Source organism: Cryptomeria japonica, chromosome 2, assembly GCF_030272615.1.
Source record: "Cryptomeria japonica chromosome 2, Sugi_1.0, whole genome shotgun sequence".
Taxonomy (NCBI): domain Eukaryota; kingdom Viridiplantae; phylum Streptophyta; class Pinopsida; order Cupressales; family Cupressaceae; genus Cryptomeria; species Cryptomeria japonica.
In genome coordinates this window covers 469783447-469803073 of record NC_081406.1, presented here as the reverse complement: position 1 = coordinate 469803073, position 19627 = coordinate 469783447, and positions in this window count along the sequence as shown.

Genomic DNA, 19627 nt, shown 5'->3' with positions numbered 1-19627 from the left:
AATCATGAACGGAGAAATAGCATCCTTAATGCCTGGCTATAGTTTTGGTTAAGCACATAACATCTCCCACACTTCTCCACACTTTTTCTCTACTTTTGAATGATTAATACATTATTTGCACACACACTCATCAATGACACACTCAATTACAAAGATGTTACATTAATTTATACATGACATCAACCTTGGATCAATATCGTAAGGTCGACTCGGCACATATCTCCTAATTGCAACAATATAACCATACATGCTACAATATCACACGTGAACCAAAACAATGTTGGCTAAGACATAGCATGGACTCAAATCACCACCTTGAATATGAAACACCTCCAAGAATATGCATCAAATATCTGCAACATGCTACAAACATCATGTCAACCAAGAACATGGAGAACACCACCGGACCAAAGAAAATCATCAATAAAACGCTCACTGATCAATGAGGACCATCAACACAAATAACACACAATCTAGAAACAACCACAAGAATCATGAATTACCACAACAACATCCACACCAACTCAAATTACTAAAATCATCGTTATCATCATACCAAACTTCAAGAACGTTAACTGAACTGACTATCAACTTGGAAAAATCACTTATGGAGCTCTGAAACATGAACCACTTGAATTGAGGACACACATCAATTTTCCAAACATAATTCCAAATCCGCAAATCAAGATATTACAATGTGAAGAAATGTAGATCAAAATACCGAACACTCACAATACTGAACAATAGAAAAACTGGCCAGAACATAGATACTCATAAATCACTCAAAAATTCAAGCAGACATCTGACACTTGCACTGAACCAACTAGAGATATCACTCTACAAAACCTTTAATCTACAAACACTAATCATCAATATACAACATAAACCAACTAACTGAACTTCACTGCATTACTGTACTAGACAAAGAAAATATGTTGACATGAATGACAACACATTTCTCAAACACTCAAAGATATCTCATAAGCACATATTTGCAGCACTTATCCAATAATATCCTCATAAATCCAACATAATCAACTTGAGAAACAATAGAGTCATATCACTTTGGTAAACACATGCATGGTATTTTAACTTGAGTTCTAGAGAAGTCATGTTAGATGTTGCTAACCTTTATGTTATTGCGTCACAGTTTTTCATTTCTATAACCAAGGTGCTAATCAACTTGGGCAACAATGGAGTCATATAACTTTAGTAAATCCTAAGATAGGTGACCTTTTTAGGTGAGATAAAAGAATCAAGAATGAAAAAGTTATTTTTCTTCTAGGGATGAGATATAATGGAGATGATTCAAGAGGTCCTCAAGAAAGTATATCAAAAGTGCAATTCACCATCAGGTCAATATGGAGACAACCTCAATGTTTGCCTCCAATGTCTTCTTTATCACAAGTAACAAATAAATCATGAAGAAATTAGGTTACTACAACATTTGAGAGAATTTGTGGCATGACATGGAGGATTGATAAAAATTATCATTCATGTAAATTATGTCCCTCCCATTCTCTAGTTTTGAGTTTAGGTAGTTGGCCTCAATGAAAATAATGTGAGGGATAGAATCAAGGTTGATAGAATTGGTCAGGGAGGCCAACATGTAGAATTTCTTGAAGAGGCTAGAGGGCCCTTAAAAACCCTAGTTGTAGGTTATGGCACTTTGTGATAAGGTCATGGTTTCATCATGTTAAGAGAATATAATGTTGTTAAGGATATGAAGGTAATCAAAATTCTATGGCATAGAGTAGGGTTCATGAAGCAAGTGAATAGGTTTATAACTCATCCTTCTTCAATACAAATAATATCTAATTTTTATTTTTTTGGTTTATATCTATCCTACAAGTGTATTGTAAGATAAATTATTTTCTCTCATTGATCTCTTGAAATTGTCTATAAGTAGTGAATGTATCTTTAGAGCTTTTTAAATATTATCCATTTTATTTATAGTTCTTACATAAGTTATGTTGATATAGGGTTTTTTCTTTATCATAACAATTGGTCCTAGTCACATGCAATGAATTGTAATAGTTTGTAATGTTATTATTTTTTCTAACATAGACTTCACATTTATGTAAATATATTTTTAAATATATTACATTTTTTATATATTATTCATTTTATCTATAGTCCTTCTGTAAGTTATGTTGATACGGGGTTTGACCTCTATAACAATAGTTGGTCCTAGTCATATGTAATGGATTGTAATAGTTTGTAATGTCACTAGTTTTCATAACAAAGACATTACACTTATGTGAATATATTTCTAAATATGATACAATGAGATAGGCCACTTTTTAAAAAAAGAAACTATGCCTGGTAAACTTTTTAATGTGACCGGTGATGCTAACACGACATACCCTTTAGTTCCACATGAAATGTTTTTGACCCGAAGCTATGAAGCCATGAAGCCACAAACAATGGACCTCATCCCACACTTCATTTGATCAAACCTGCAAGATCAATAGCCCAACGAAAGCACAAGGCATGTGAGCTCAATTCCTTGGTGGTTGCTTCACCAATGAAGTATTTTAACCATGACACATTCGAAGACAATGAGATAGGCCACTTACCTTTCATTTGAATTACCAAATTTTTTTTTTGAAAAAGTATCATTAAATAGAGAATAATTAAATCATTTGTACATTTTAAACACAAGAAAGTTGGCTTATGCAGTATCCTTCTCCACTTCCCACAAATGTCTCATAAACATCTCTTATACTTGTGTCAATTTGTGGATGCGATACTCACTCATAATACATAACATCCCTATATATACTATATATGTACATAAACATACATATGTGTCTGTGTGTGTTTATCTACACACACACATATATACATAGATATATGTACATATATACATATATATATATGTATACACACACATATATACATTTTTTGGTAAGTTTATACCAAGGGGGTGGCTCCCTTTTATTGATATCAAAAAAGAGATTACATCTGAGTATGCAGAAAAATACGAATAGACACCACAAATTGTAGAGCCTTCAAATTGTGTAGGATATATTATGAAATTCTCCTCTTTCTCTGCCATCATTCAAACTGTCGGCAGAATAGCACCTTTGTCTTCCTCAAGTATCTCCCATATATCGTTTCATCGATTCGAATTTGATGTTATGACATACTTTGTCTCTTGAATTGCCATTTTTGACAGAAAATCAATGGCAATGTTCGTCTCTTGATATACACGATGTATGTAATAGTAGTTTAAGTCATTCAAAATTTGCCTTATAGTTGTCATCCATAACTATAATTTTCATCTTATTTCTTTATTTTCTATCATTGCATTAACAATAATAAGTGAACCCCCCTCTATTTCAATCTCTTTGATGTTCTCACTGCAACACCATTTAACACCTTTGTATAGAGCACAAAATTTAGCCTAGTTATTGCTCCCATCTGAATCCTTAATGACCCCTAGCCAAAATGCTTTACCACTATGGTTTTGGATTATGAAACCACAACCTGACTAGCCAGGGTTCATTTGCGATGTTCCACCAAAATTTAACTTTAATCTTTCAGCGGGGGCAATTCCCATTTCACCTTTGAATGATCCATCTTATGCTTTACAAAGTCACCTTTTGGAATAATGAGACGTTTCTAGTTCATTATTATTTTATCATCCCATGTGGTATAGTATTTTCACTTTTCTTTCACAACAACCTGGTTAAGGTGTTCTAATAACCTAATTTGTCTTCGCTATAACTGTGTCTATGTTTATTTTTATTTCTTTAAAGATACTTGCATTTTGTTCTCTCCATATAAACCATAGCACTATTGTCGGGACAACTAGCCATAAGCCTCCCCATAATGAGCTATGTTTTAGAATGGGCTAGCTATGAAAAATATCCTTTATGGTATTAGGGAGGGGACCTTCCCAGCCCAATGTTTTTTGAAACTCTTTCATATTGTGTTCGCATAGGAACTTTGAATAAACAAATGATCTATTGTTTCTATATTCTCTTTACAAAGGGAACATCAAATTGCTTGAGAGAATCCTATTTTTTCCATCCTATCACCTGTGAGAGCTCAGTTTTGCATAATCAGCCATGCAAAGATACCTTCTTTGGGTAGTATTGTTGGCATGTTGGCATAACTGATGGAGATGATGGTATATCGGTAAAGAACTATTGGTAATGATATATTGATGAACTGTTGGTGATGATATATTTATGATATGTTGCTTGATGATCAATTATTTGTGTTGTCATTGATGACAACCATATTTGTCCATATTTTTTTATGATTGGTACGTCATCTAACTCTACTAGTTAAGTCTAACCAATAATGGATTGAATTAGATTGAGTTGGAAAGAAAAACTGTCAAGTGACAGTGAACCAGTAAGAAGGAACACAGGAGTGTTGACATTTTGCATATAGATTGCATTAATGATATATTGTCATTGATGTCAATTGAACTAGTGAATTGTATTCATGATATTGCTAATGTTATTGTTGTTATTGCTATTGTCTTGTAACTAGTATGATAAACTTTATGGAAGATGTTGTAAATCAGTATATGGTAGTTTGTAAGTTGAACTGGTGTAAAGGGTTAAACCTTTCTATATTTTGTAACTAGTAAACCCTCCCAATTGTTTGTGATAAACCCTAACCGATCAAAATTTGTTGGTTTAAGATTTAATGTTGAGCGGTAATGATAGTGACACATGTGGTCATTGTATGAAGATAAGTTCAAGTTATTTTGGCACATTTGTTGTCTTGGAAAGGAGCAAAGTGGATTGCATTAAATGCATAGCGCGTGATGGGTTACAAGTCTAAAGAAGTGGTGATTATGGAGCGGTTGGAATTTTCTTGTTAAATGTGAAGAGATTGTTATGATTTATAATGGTCAAGATTGTACCTACTTGTTTTTAATCTTGATGATGAGATTTAGGTTTTTGTTGTGTTATCGACCCAGTTGATTTGTATTTAAGGTCGATGATATTGTTTTGTTAAGTGTTGGCAAAGTTGGCAAGATTGGCATAAACCAGTTGAGTGTGAGGTTGCCTAACCAGTGGATGGATCTACAGTTTGAGTAAAGGCATATTGAAGCTTAAGAAGGATCTGATCAAGCAGATATAGTGCTATTCAGACAGATCAAGAAAACCTGTTGTTTTCTAACAATTACAACAAAATTGAAATCCCCTAACAGGGTAAGCTCTAACAAGCTTGGTTACTATTTAAATCCTCTAACAAGGTGGTCCATTAGTTTGGATTCTCAAATCCTCTACTGAGGTTACTCCTAACAAGGTATTGTGCTTTTCATCAAGGCATATTTGTAAATCCTCTAACCGGGTGATTCCTAACAAAATCAGTTCTTAACAATACTTATTGTAAAGCTTTAACAGGCTTGGCTCCTAATAAGGCGAACTTCAGAATATTTCAGATAGGTATCCTTGCGAGTCTCATCTCACCATGGTTTTTACCTATTTGGGTTTTCCACGTATAAACATTTGTGTCAAGTGGTGAATACTTTTGTGGTTATGATCTTATTTGTTGATTTGATTAACTACTTAACTATTCTGATAAGGCATGATAACTAGAAGAATTGAGAGATGAATATGTTGACACATAATTAAGCATTGTTGATGTTTACAAGATTGAAGTTGTTTATTGTTAAGTTGTCATAACAGTCAAACCAGTTGATATTGGTTGATGTTGGTAATCTTTGAGATATTATCTTGATAGAGTTATTTGATTGATGAGTTTATTTTGAGTTAGGGAGTTTGTATTAGTTTTTCAGTTTACTGATTCACCCCCCCCCTCTCAGTAATCTACCAGATACTTATTCTTTCATCATACCATCAATTGGTATCAGAGCATCTCAAGTCCTCTTTAACCTAAAGCCTAATAGCTTGAGTAAAATATCTTGTAGATCATTATGAAGAAGGAAGGTCTGAAGTTCAACACAGATAACTATAGGATATGGAGTGACAGAATGAAGATTTACATCAAAAGTCTTGGTAGTCAGTATTGGGAGCATGTAGAAACTCAATATGTTGCACCTACTAGTACTTTGATTGATGATCAGAAGAAAGAACAACAAGAGAATCATCAAGCATTAGAGGCTATTATAAGTTCCCTATTTGATGTTGAATATGGAGATGTTCATGGTCTTGAAACTGCATATGAAGTATGGAAAAAACTTGAAGAGATTTATAGCAGTGATGAACATGTTAAGATTGCTAAAGAGTAGAGTTTAAGAGGAAAGTTTGATGACATGAGAATGTTTGAAGGCAAGAATATCCAGCAGTATGGTCAAAGGATTAAAGAGATAGTTGGTGAAATAAAGAGTGCAAGAGGGAAAGTGGAAGATGCCATAGTGATCAGTAAGGTACTGAGAACCCTGCTACCAATCTATGCTATTCGAGTTGCAGCTATTCAGGAGCTGAAATTCATTGACAAAACAAAGGTAACTCTTGACTCTATCATTGGCAAACTTACTGCTTTTGAACTAAATGGCTATGATGGTAGTGTATAGAAATCAGAATCTGTATTTAGAGCTTATGTCTCTAACCCATCTGTGAGAAGAAGTAGAGATACCGACCATAGCTATGAATCCAGATCTAGCAGAGATGCTGATGATGAAGACAATTTAATGGAGCTTGAAGCATTGTTGGCAAAATGACTGCCTAGAGGCACTAATAAATACAGAGGTAAGATATTGTTGAAATGTTTTGCTTGCAATAAGATTGGTCATATAGCAACCAATTGCCCTAATAGTGAAAATGAACACAAGAGAGACAAATTCAAGAAGTATAAGGGTAAAGGCAAGAGAGATTGTCTTGTAGCTATTGATTGTGGTATTACTGATGATGAATCTAATGATGATGCTAGTGAAGATATTGTGTTTGTGGCTATTAAGGAAGAGAAATCAGACCAGAAGGCATTAATGTCTAGGATGGATAACTCTGATGATTGGATCATTGATAGTGGTTGTTCACATCACATGACCAGTGATTGGAGCAAATTTCTTTCCTTAAAGGAATTTGATGGGAGTGTTGTCAGATTTGGCAATGACTCACCCTGTATGGTTAAAGGTAAGGGAGTTATTTCTCTTAATGGGAAGAGCAGTGCTGATGATGTCTATTGGGTTGAAGGTATTAAGCATAATCTTATGAGTGTGGCACAACTGAATGACAAAGGATACCCACTGGAATTTAGAAATGGCATGTGCAAAATCTTTGAAAACAAAGGTGAATTGATTGCAACCGGAAAACAGACTAGAGGTAATCTATTTCATCTTAATCCTAAAGTTAGCAACTATTTGATTGCAAATATAGATGATATATGGCTTTGGCATAGGAGATTTTGTTATATAAATTTTGACAATATTGTTAAAGTGAGTAAGTCTAAGATAGTAAGAGGTCTACCTCAGATAGACAAACTGATTAATGCTCTTTGTAAAGAATGTCAGTTAGGAAAGATGACTTCTTCAACTTTAAAGAGCAAGTCCTTCTCAGTGGAGAACTTTTTAGATTTGGTTCATACAGATCTATGTGGACCAATAAGAACTAGAAGCATTTCAGGTGATAGATATTTCATGATCTTCGCTGATGATTGTTCAAGGATGATGTGGGTCACATTCTTGAAAGATAAGAATGAATCTTTTGGTAAATTCAAGGCATTCAGAGCCTTAATTGAGAAAGATAGTGGAAAAAAGATTAAATGTCTAAGAATAGATCAAGGTGGTGAATTCACTTATGCAGAATTCACTAAGTATTGTGATGAGAATGGTATCAAGTGGCAACTTTCTGCACCAAGGACACCACAACAGAATAGTATAGAAGAGAGGAACAGCCGGTCAATGGTTGAAGCTTCTATAACTATGTTGATACAAGGAGGTGTGGTGAAAACATTTTGGAGAGAAGCTGTAAGTGCAACAATCTACACTATGAACCGGGTTCTGGTGAAAAAAGGTAAGGACAAGACACCTTATGAGTATTGGTATGGGAGGTCACCTGATGTTAGTTATTTTAAGATATTTGGTAGTAAATATTTTATTAAAAGAGGTGATTACAATAGAAAGTTTGAAGTGAAGAGTGATGAAGGCATATTTATTGGCTATTCCACCAAGAGTAAGGCCTACAAATGCTTCAACAACTGGACTCAAAGAATTGTTGAGAGTGTTGACATTCGTGTAGATGAATGTCCTAAAATTTTAGAAGGAACCAATTTAGAAAAAAAGGATGAAGATCCTTGGATTTTTCTTTTAGAACCTGAAATAGTTAAATCTGAAACCGGTAAGGCAAATCCTGATGTACTTGTTCAACTGGAATAGATAAATGCAAAGAAAGAAGATGATGAAGAAGCTGAACCTAAAGAGAATGATCATGTTATTCCCAGATATGTGAGACTAAATAACAGTCCTGAGAAGATTATTGGGGATAAGGATGCTGGAGTACCTACTAAAAGAAGAGTTAGAGAGAACTCTTGCATGATCTCCACCATTGAACCAAGAAGTGCTAAGGAGGCATTTGGTGATGATCATTGGGTAAAGGTAATGGAAGAAGAATTGGACTAGATTGAGAAGAACAACACTTGGACCCTGGTACCCTGACCGGTAAACAAGAATGTCATAGGTACTAAATGGGTGTTCAGAAACAAGTTAAATGAAGATGGTGTTCTAGTTCGCAACAAGGCAAGATTAGTTTGCAAAGGTTATGCGCAAGAAGAAGGAGAGGATTATGGAGAAAAATTTTCACCAATAGCAAGACTGGAAGGAATAAGAACATTACTTGCATTTGCAGCTCACAAGAAATTCAAGGTATACCAGATGGATGTTAAGTCTGCATTTTTGAATGGGATAGTGGAAGAAGAAGTTTATATAGAGTAGCCTGATGGTTATGCATTGACAAATAAAGAAGACATGGTATGCAGATTGCAAAAAGATTTGTATGGATTAAAGCAGGCACCCAGAGCATGATATGAAAGGCTTCATACACATCTGATGAAAATAGGCTTTACAAGAACCATTGATGACAACAACATTTACCTCAAGTCTGAATGAAATGAAATACTGGTCAGTGAAGTATTTGTTGATGACATTATATTTGGAGGTAATGATGTCATGAGCAACAATTTTGTAGATGAAATCAAGAATGATTTTGAGATGTCATTAGTAGGGGAAATAAAAAATTTCATAGGCTTGCAGATACAACAGATGAAGAATGGTATTTTCATTACTCAATCTAAGTATGTGAAAGAAGTTTTGAAGACTTTTGGCATGAGTGACTGTAAACCAGTTGGAACTCCAATGGTTACAGGTTGTAAATTGTCCAAGGAAGATGCATCTAAGTCTGTAGATGAAAAGGAATACAAGTCAATGATTGGCAAATTACACTATGTTGTTCACAATCGACTGGATATTGCCCATGTAGTTGGTATAGTTTCTAGATTCCAAAAGAATCCAAAGGAAGCACATCTAATAGCAACCAAGAGAATTTTTAGATATCTGAAAGGTATAGTTGATTAGGGTTATGGTATCCATATGGAGGAAATTTTGATTTGAAGGTGTACACAAATGTTGATTGGGCAGAAAATGTTGATGACCAAAAGAATACTACCAGTGGAGCATTCTTTCTAGGAGGAATGCTAGTTTCATGGAGTAGTAAGAAGCTGAGTTGTACTTCACAATCTACTGCGGAAGCTAAGTATGTTGTAGCTTATATGAATTGCACACAAGCTATTTGGATGAGGCACATTTTGGATGATTTTAAGATGAATATCTCAGAACCTATAAATATTTTATGTGATAATACAAGTGCCATAAATATCTCTAAGAATCATGTTTTCATGCAAGGACTAAGCACATTAAATTGAAGTATCACTTTTTGAGGGAAAAATTTCAATGTAAAGATGTTATCTTAGAGAATGCTTCTACCAAGGAGCAACTTGTAGATATTTTTACCAAACCTCTACCTAAGACTATATTTGAGTGTCTTAGAAGACAACTAGGGGTTGTACCCCTTCATGAGGTTAGTTGAACATGATGCTGATTGCATCAGTCCCTGAGTTACCTACAAAATCTTACATGGATTGATGTGGAAGTGGATGTATTCCACAGGGGGAGTATCAAGTTGCAGTATGTTGTTGATACACAGTGAGAATTTGGAATTACATATTTTACTTTCCATTTGGCATTGCTATCAAAGGGGGAGAAGAATTATGTGTCTGATTAGGTAAACCAGTGACAGGATGATGACAGACAGAGCATGGTGAATACTTGGTATGTAAACTAGGATTCCTATTCACTATCCACAACAACAAATCAGAGGCGTTGATATTTATATTCCCAACAATGGCAAAGGGGGAGATTGTTGGCATTTTGCATATAGATTGCATTGATGATATGTTGTCATTTATGTCAATTGCATCGGTGAATGGTATTCATGATATTGTTGATCTTATTGTTGTTATTGCTATTGTCTTGTAACCGGTATGAAAAACTTTGTGGAAGATGTTGTAAACCAGTATATGGTAGTTTGTAAGTTGAACTGATGTAAAGGGTTAAACCTTTCTATGTTTTGTAACAGGTAAACCCTACCAATTGTTTGTGATAAACCCTAACCGATCAAAGTTTGTTGGTTTAAGATTTAATTTTGAGCGGTAATGACAGTGACACGTGTGGTCATTCTATGAAGATAAGTTCAAGTTATTTTGGCATGTTTGTTGTCTTGGAAAGGAGAAAACTGGATTGCTTCAAATGCATAGTGCATGATGAGTTACAAGTCTGATGAAGCGGTGATTATGGAGCAGTTGGAATTTTCTTGTTAAATGTGAAGAGATTGTTATGATTTCTAACGGTCAAGATTGTACCAACTTGTTTGTAATCTTGATGATGAGATTTAGATTTTTGTTGTGTTACCAACCTAGTTGATTTGTATTTAAGGTTGATGATATTATTTTGTTAAGTGTTGGCAAAGTTGGCAAGATTGGCAGAAACTAGTTGAGTGTGAGGTTGCCTAACTAGTGGATGGATCTGCAGTTTGAGTATAGGCAGATTGAAGGTTAAGAAGCATTTGATCAAGAAGATGTAGTTCTATTCAAACAGATCAAGAAAATCTATTGTTTTCTAACAATTTCAACAAAATTGAAATCCCCTAATAGGGTAAACTCTAACAAGATTGGTTACTGTTTAAATCCTCTAACACGGTGGTCCATTAGTTTGGATTCTCAAATCTGCTACCGAGGTTACTCCTAACAAGGTATTGTGCTTTTCATCATGGCATATTTGTAAATCCTCTAACCGGGTGATTCCTAACAGAATCAATTCTTAACATGACTTATTGTAAAGCTTTAACAGGCTTGGCTCCTAACAAGGCGAACTTGAGAAGAGTTCAGATAGCTATCCTTGTGAGTCTCATCTCATTGTGGTTTTTACCTATTTGGGTTTTCCACGTATAAATATTTGTGTCAAGTGGTGAATGCTTTTGTGGTTATGATCTTATTTGTTGATTTGATTAACTACTTAACTATTCTGATAAGGCATGATAACTGGAAGCATTGAAAGATGAATATGTTGACATATGATTAAGGATTGTTGATGTTTACAAGATTGAAGTTGTTTACTGTTAAGTTTTCATAACAGTCAAACCGTTTAATATTGGTTGATGTTGGTAATATTTGAGATATTATCTTGACAGAGTTATTTGATTGATAAGTTTATTTTGAGTTTGGGAGTTTGTATCAGTTTTTCAGTTTACTGATTCACCCCCCCTCTCAATAATCTACCGGATACTTATTCTTTCATCATACCATCAAGAAGGAGATGATTGCGGTAGAGATCCATGTTTAGTTAGGTGTTGTGGTTTAAAATGTGTGCTTATCACATCATAACGAGTCTATGACATGAACAACATCATGTTTGCAAAACCAGAAGTCATGTTTGTAATTTACTATTGTATAATCAGCTAGGGTTTGAGAACCGGTATCAAGATCTTTGACCGATGATGATTTACGGTTTGGCGGTGATTCTTTTCATTTTCATAAGTTGATGGTGATGTGTTAAAATCCATGTGAAGAGATAAGATGTTTTTTTGGCGCGTACAAGGATCAAATTTCTTGGGAAGTAGTGAAGTGCTTAGCAGAATGTGATAAGGGTTTGACAACTTATTAGATCGATATGCGATGATGAGTTATGATCATTGAATGGCTGTAATTGTCTTGTAATTTGTTGTAATGATCTGTCTATTGATCTGTAATGATTTGTAATGATATGATATGATCGACGATGTAGATTCATTGTAGGTTAGTATGTTATAATTGACCTAATTGTAAAGTCTCTTTAGGTCAAGTTTGAGAAGGTTAAGTGTGTCGGTGATCAAAGAAGTGTGTTTTTTGAACTAGATAGAGATGTATGCATGAGTGAAGTAGATTGCAGCTGACAAGGATCTGTATTAGAAAGAAGTGCATTGATTAGATCATTTATCTGTTGTTTCCTAATAGTTGTAGCAACAATTAAAATTCCTTAATCGGGTAGGTCTTAACAGACCTGATTGTTAAAATCCCTTAACCAGGTAGCTCAACAACTTGAGTTTAAATCCTCTAGAAAAGGTACTCCTAACAGGCTAAAGCTCGTAATAGAGCTAAGTTGTAAAATCCCTTGACTGGGTGACTCCTAACAAGGTCTTCTCTTAACCGGGCATTGCTGTAAAGCTCTTAACAGGGTGCATTCCGAAAGAGTGTATATTTTGTGAGTACCAATTCCCACCGTGGTTTTTTCCATTTGGGTTTCCACGTGAAAAATCCTTGTGTTCATGTTGTGGATGGATTGATGAATTATGCATTTAACGTCTTTACTTTATGATGAACACTTAAGTTGCTACTGGTAATGTTTTGGTAAATCTACATTAAGTAATTGTTAGATCAACTACCAGTACTGGTTATGAACTATTTTGTTAAGTATTGTTCAGACTGGTGAAAGTTTACAATTTATTATTAACACTTACTCACCCCCCCTCTCAGTGTTAACTGGATCCTCACATTAACAAGTATATGTTTACTCAAACATAGTTTTGTCAGCCATGTGCACCTGCCAATATCCAATGTAGATAATTTGTATCCCAGTCTTGTTGAGTATTCCCCTGTCTTAGTCGCACACCAAATTATTGTGTCTTCCTCTATGCCTAGGAATATTTTTTTGTTTTTCGATTCCTGTTGGAGGCGCAATCTCATGTCATCTCTTAACATTTCAAAAAAATTCCATACAAAACTGGGTTTTTCCCCATTCTAGTCTATCTCCATATGATCTTTGACCTTTTTACCATATATAGTCTTTGTTAGGATTCAAGCCTCTTGTAACCCATCAATTTTTTATAAGGGAACATACCCATTCCAGGAGCCCCTCCAAAAGGATGCATAGGTGCCATTAGATATCTTCCATGTGAGATGATTTGTTATTAATGGTTCGCATTTTCTCATAAAATTTCAAATAGATGAACCATTAGACATATCTGCAACTATTAAGATTCTTGATGCATCTATGTTGTTTAAGTATTTGCATTGGAGTATTCTACACCATAAGGCCTTTGGATTTCTATACATTTTCTAGATTAACTTGTCTCACAAAACTTTGTTTTATCTTTGAATATCTCTTATTCCCACTCCACCATAATCTTTTGATTTTATCACTTCTTCCAAAGCCACTAAAGGAATTCCTTTTTTTTCATTTCCTCCCTCCCATAGGAACCTTCTTTTAATGGTTGTAAGTTTCTTTGCCATACTATGCGTGATTTCTATACATGACAACATATAGATTGGGATAGCAGCGATAACCAATTTTAACATTGTTATTCTTCCTACCATTGTTAACCACCTCCCTTTCCAACATTTTGTTTTCCTTTCATACTTATCTACGGTGTCTTTCCATAGTGCATCTCTTGTTGCTCTATTGAAAAGCAGAATCCCCAAACATGTGGCCAACAATTTTCCTACTGTGAATTTTAGTATATCTCTAATTCGCCTCGGCATTGCATTGCTTGTATTAAACCAAAATATTATCGATTTATTTTCATTGTTAATTTTCTCAAACACTTTGGTATATTCTTTCAAGACTCCCTTTATCATTTTTTCTTTTATTTTAGTTGCATCACTGAAAAGTAGTCTTCCATCAACAAAAAGTTGATGAGTGAATGGATCCATTCCATTTATGATTTTGATTCCTTTCCAATGTCCATTCATTGTCATCACCTTAATCATATGACTCAATGTATCTGCCATAATAATGAAGAGAAAGGGCAAAAGTGTATCACCTTGTCTTATTCTTGATGCTTCTTCAAAAAGTTCACGTGGAACCCCATTTATTATGATAGAATATTTTACACTAGAAATGCATTCAAAAACCCATTCCACCCATTCTTTGGAGAAGCCTAATTGCATCATAACTTTCATCAAGAAGTACCACATTACTTTACCATATGCTTTTCTTATATCTAGCTTTAGTAACATACCTCTGAGGTTGAATTTCTTTATTTAATGGAGTACCTCATGTGTTATAATGTTGTCTTCTTTAATATTCCGATTAGGTATGAAACCACTTTGTTCTTGTGTAATTATTTTGGGAAGTATGATCTATAGTCTATTCACCACTACCTTTGTTATGATTTTATAAATTGTATTGCACAATGAAATCAACTTGTAATCTACAAAGGATGAACATTCACTACCTTTTGGGATCAAACCGATCTTTGTATTGTTTATATATCTTAATGTTTTCCTATTCTTTCATGATTCCTCCACCACTGCCACAATGTTTGATGTCATGAATTGCCAGCATTTTTGGAAAAATAGTGTCGTAAATTTGTCTGGACCTGGAACTTTGTTTGGGCCAAGTTGGAAAGTGACTTTATGTACCTCCTCTAATATGACTAGGTTGAATAGGAATTTATTGTTTTCCTTATTGGATATTAGAGTTGTTGGAATGTGTTGTTGTCATTGATGTCAACATATTCTCGTGTTCTTGTGCTTCAGTATTGTAGAGAGTTGAGCTGGTTTGGTTGCAGATGTGTTGATACAGATTAATGGGTTTTGAGATACTTATCTCTAGTTGATTCAGTATGAGTTTTAGTGTTCTAAAAGGTGATTTGAATGAGTTATGTGATCCAGTGTGATGATTGGTTTTTATGTTGGTTATGTATTACAGAGTTATGATTTTTTATTTGTATTGCTCTGGAATTGATTCTTTATGCTGTGCAGATTTTGGAGAGTGTTTGGGATGTTTATGTGTGTCCTCAGTTTGGATGGTTCATGATTTGGAACTTCACAAGCATATCTTTTAGTTTGTTGTTGGCCTTCTTGAGCTTCAGTGATGAAATGATGATGATTCTTGTTATCATGTTAGAATCAGGGATCACTTAGAGGGGGGGTAAATCAATGATCTACCGGAAGTCAAATCCTCAAAATTATTCTTTATCCACTAGTTAGAAATGCATAACAGAAAAGAACATAAACATGAAACAAAGAATACACAAATCCACAACACTAGAATTTTTACATGGAAACGCAGAAAGGGAAAAACCACGGTGGGGCTGGAACCCATAATATTCATATACTATGGCCAGGAGTACATAAATATTACATAGATGGGGAATGCACTTTCATTCAGGCTCACTGCCTAGATCTCACTACTCAATTACAATTTCTTGGAAGGGTACAACCTTCAGGAAAGTCTCACTGACTTACAATTTTATTATAATGAGAAAATACAATAAATTTAACTCTTGATTAACATCTGACTATGCAAGAATGAGTTCTAGTTAAGCACTGAATCTCTAACTATCTTCACTCTATTGAATACTCTATTTCTGACTCATTCAACTACCAGATGGTCTGGAAGCAAAGTACGCATGTGAAACTGCACTTAATCGCACCAAAATGGATCACCATAATTCTAACACACCAAAAATTAATTGTCAAATTGATCTTATATATCCTGTCTTAACACAAGAGCAATCTCCTTCAAGTCAACTTCAAGAAGTGTAATATGTAGCTCCAAGTTGGCTTCAATCTTGAACAAAACATAGCACCGGACAAAAATATTATAATCACATGCTTCCTAAGGGTCTTCCCAATCACCAAAAACACCACAATCATTGGAAATCATTACGAACCAAAACATTACTGAAATACCCTAATTAATCGGTTAATTGCCTACCAGTTAACTCCAACTTCTAGATAAGATGAATCACAACTGCTAGATTGAATCATCAAGAAGATTTTCCATCAATGACAACCCTAGACAAATTAGCAACTACTGGACATCATCTGAAATCACCAGATGAGTGTTAATTGCCAACAATCTCCCCCTTTGGCATTGATGGAAACACTTGTAAAAAATGACTAAGTGTTAAAACTTGTATACCAGATGAAAGAATAAAATAATTATAAGAGTCCCCCTTAGATCAACAATCCAAAAATTTGCATCACCGAACTGTACACTCTATACACAATTAGTCTGTACATTTTTCAACTCATCTCTCCCCCTTTGACAATAATGCCAAAGATGGGGTGTTGCCCAAAATTGATATATAGATGACAAACATTTTACAAATACTTGAAGAGCTCAGCATAAGTAGTCTTCAAAAATCCCAGGTGAGTATCCCACCCACTCTTTAGATTATCAAAAATTGTGATATATGCATTAAATACTATAGCATGAGTTTTTAATTCTCTCAAATCTGATGGTACATGTTGGGCCATTTCCTTCATATAGTCTACCTTAATACTTAGCATCGTATCTAACCAAATGACAATCAGGTTCCAAAGTTCACCCACTTTCCTCAAAACTTTCTCCTTATTCACTTGAAGGCTTGAGATCTGATCATTTAAGGCTATAATTTGTCCTTTAATACTTTTGGTTAATATTACATTAGGGTCAAAAGATTGTGAGATACTGTCAAGCTTTCCCTAGCAACCACTTATTTGTTTATCAATATCAGTAGTGAATTTGGGAAAAATAAGACAAGATTTATACAGTTTATAGGCTTCTGATAATTTGTCAGAAATAGTCTACAAGTTCTTATTCAACGTTACCCTATCATCTTCAATCATTTTTAGAAATGTTTATTTTCTAACTTCCTTAAACCTATCCAAAACTTTCTAAGTAGCTGTCTTTTCCAAGGAATCAAAATTGTTATTTACACTGTTAATCAATTGTAATAATTTACCAAAGGGGCTGTTATTCGAATCTAAATTTACATTGGAAGCCACCTTCTATAAAATATCTATGGACATCAAAATTAGCTTTTTGTCTTCATTTTCTGATTTTACCAGATCTTGACTGGCTTGATCTTGCACTATAGAAACAAGCATTAGCTTCTCGACAAGATATATTTTCCTAAGATCAATTGAGCCATCAAGATTGATCAAAATCTAAGGTGGGATCCCTATAACTAGAGAAGTGGCCATTGCTAGATCAACTATGCCTTTACCTTTTTCCACCTCATTTACCTCAACTTCCCCTGACACAACATCCTTCTTCTTGCCCTTGTCCCCAATATCAGTCTGTTGAATCATAGGGACTGCAGAGCTATCTATCACTGAAGGATTGTCATCGGTCTCAATATCAATTATGGTATTTCTTTGGTCTTTCGGTTGATCTTCAGACCGAGTCTCAACCTTCTAACTTCCATAATCACCTTGCTTATCTTCCAGTTGAGATGGTCTAAATGCATCTTTGTAGAAAGGGCCATTCTGAATAATCTATTTCCGTATTTCCTCCGTCTCTTTCCTTACCTCCTCAACATTCCCAATCATTAATCTATTGATTATGTTTTTGCTTCTGAATTTGTTTTTATTTGCTTCTTCAATTAACCTATTAACTTCACTATGAGTTATACAGGTACATCTATTTACTAGCTCTCTCTCCTTCTTTTCTCTGACATGTTTGCTTGCATTCATTTTTCTAGCATTTATTAAGCTATACAAGTCCTTTGGAATGAGCTTTCCTAATTCAATTAATGTCTTACTAAAGTTATATAGGTATAATACTACTTCTTCCTCAACCTTCCTTTGGTCACCATCATCAAAATTTTCAAAATTTGCTTCAAGATTCTTCAAATTTCCATCCATTAATATTTCATCTATCAACTGATCTATTGATAGTCGAGGAACGATTATGTACTTACCTTCTATATTGCCAGATTCAAGGTCTTGGTCAAGTTGACTTTTGATCTGTCTGCCTCTTTGGGGTCTTTTAGTAGGAGCAGGATCTGACTTAGTCTTTTTTCTTTGTTGTGCTTCACCGGATTGAGGCTTTCTCACCAGTCTGACAAATTCTCCCTTTTTCTTAGCTCTTCCTACCTCTTCATCAGATTCAATTTTTGAGGCCACTAGAGATATTGCAACATAGGTTCTTTTGGGTTTTTCTTTCTGCTTCAAGACACTCTTTTTGAATGGGCTTGGTTTTGCAGGTTGTACCACCAGAGCAGGAGTAGACTTAGTTGCCTTAGGTTTTTCCTTGGAGGGAACTAGATCAACCTAGGGCTTCTTGGTTTCCTCTTTGGCCTCCTTTTGAGCATATTTTTCTCTTGCTTTCTTCACCTCCTCTTTGGTGAAACCCTTTTGAGTGGCTACTTCTTCTGCCATCTTAGTGACTTTTCTCTTCTGGGTAGGAGCAGTGAACTACATATGTAAAGTAAGGTCTTTTTCCTTAAATGTGCCAAATCTCCCTTCCTTGGGATCCACTGGTTGACTCAGAAGGTGTTGTGCATATGCCTCAAGTGTAGCAGAGTCAACTTCATACCCCATGGGCATGATCTAGATTATCTAGGTCTCCACTGCTTCCATCAGACATTTATCTTTATCAACCATGAAGCAAATGGTTTGCTCATATTTCTCAACTACATCCTTCAAAATCCTCTCCCTATTTTTAATTGTTGCTTAGAAGGTTTTAAAATATCCCCAAAGGACAAATATCCTCATGGTTGCATCACCAATTCCCCATAGGCCTTCCTTGATCTTCATGGCCACCGGTCTATCATAGGCCCATTGGACCTTACCATTGATACTGGGTATCTCATTCAGGAAGTACAGTGCCAGGAAAATAAGGAGTGTGCCATATTTTAAAGTATTCTTTTTATCTTGCTTAATTTTCTTTAGATTGCTCAATAATTCATTCAGAAGTGCAGTGCATAGATCATACCTCTTATCATCTTTGAGCATCTAGTAGGTAGAGTAGATAGCAGTACCAGAGATAGAGTTGTACCAGCTAGACTGATAAACCTTGTATCTGACTACCATTGAAGCAAACTTCACATCATTCTCCAAAATGTCATTTATAGTCATGGCTCTGCTACCAAATTTGGATCCAATGGTAGCTATGGTAGTGTCATTTGATACCTTTCTCAGACTGGGCACATCACTGGTTTCAGCTAAACCAGTTACATCATGGATTGCTTACTTGGTGATTTTGTGAGGCCTATCAAGCCATATAAACTCATCATGCACGCAACTAAGGATGTAGTGAATCCATTCTGCCTCATCAAACAATGGAAAATGTATGAACTACAGGAAAATCTTATCCTACAACACCTTATATTCAGGTTTGAGATTTCCCAAACCATTGGCCAAATGGTTGTTGTATAGGTCCAACATATCTGCA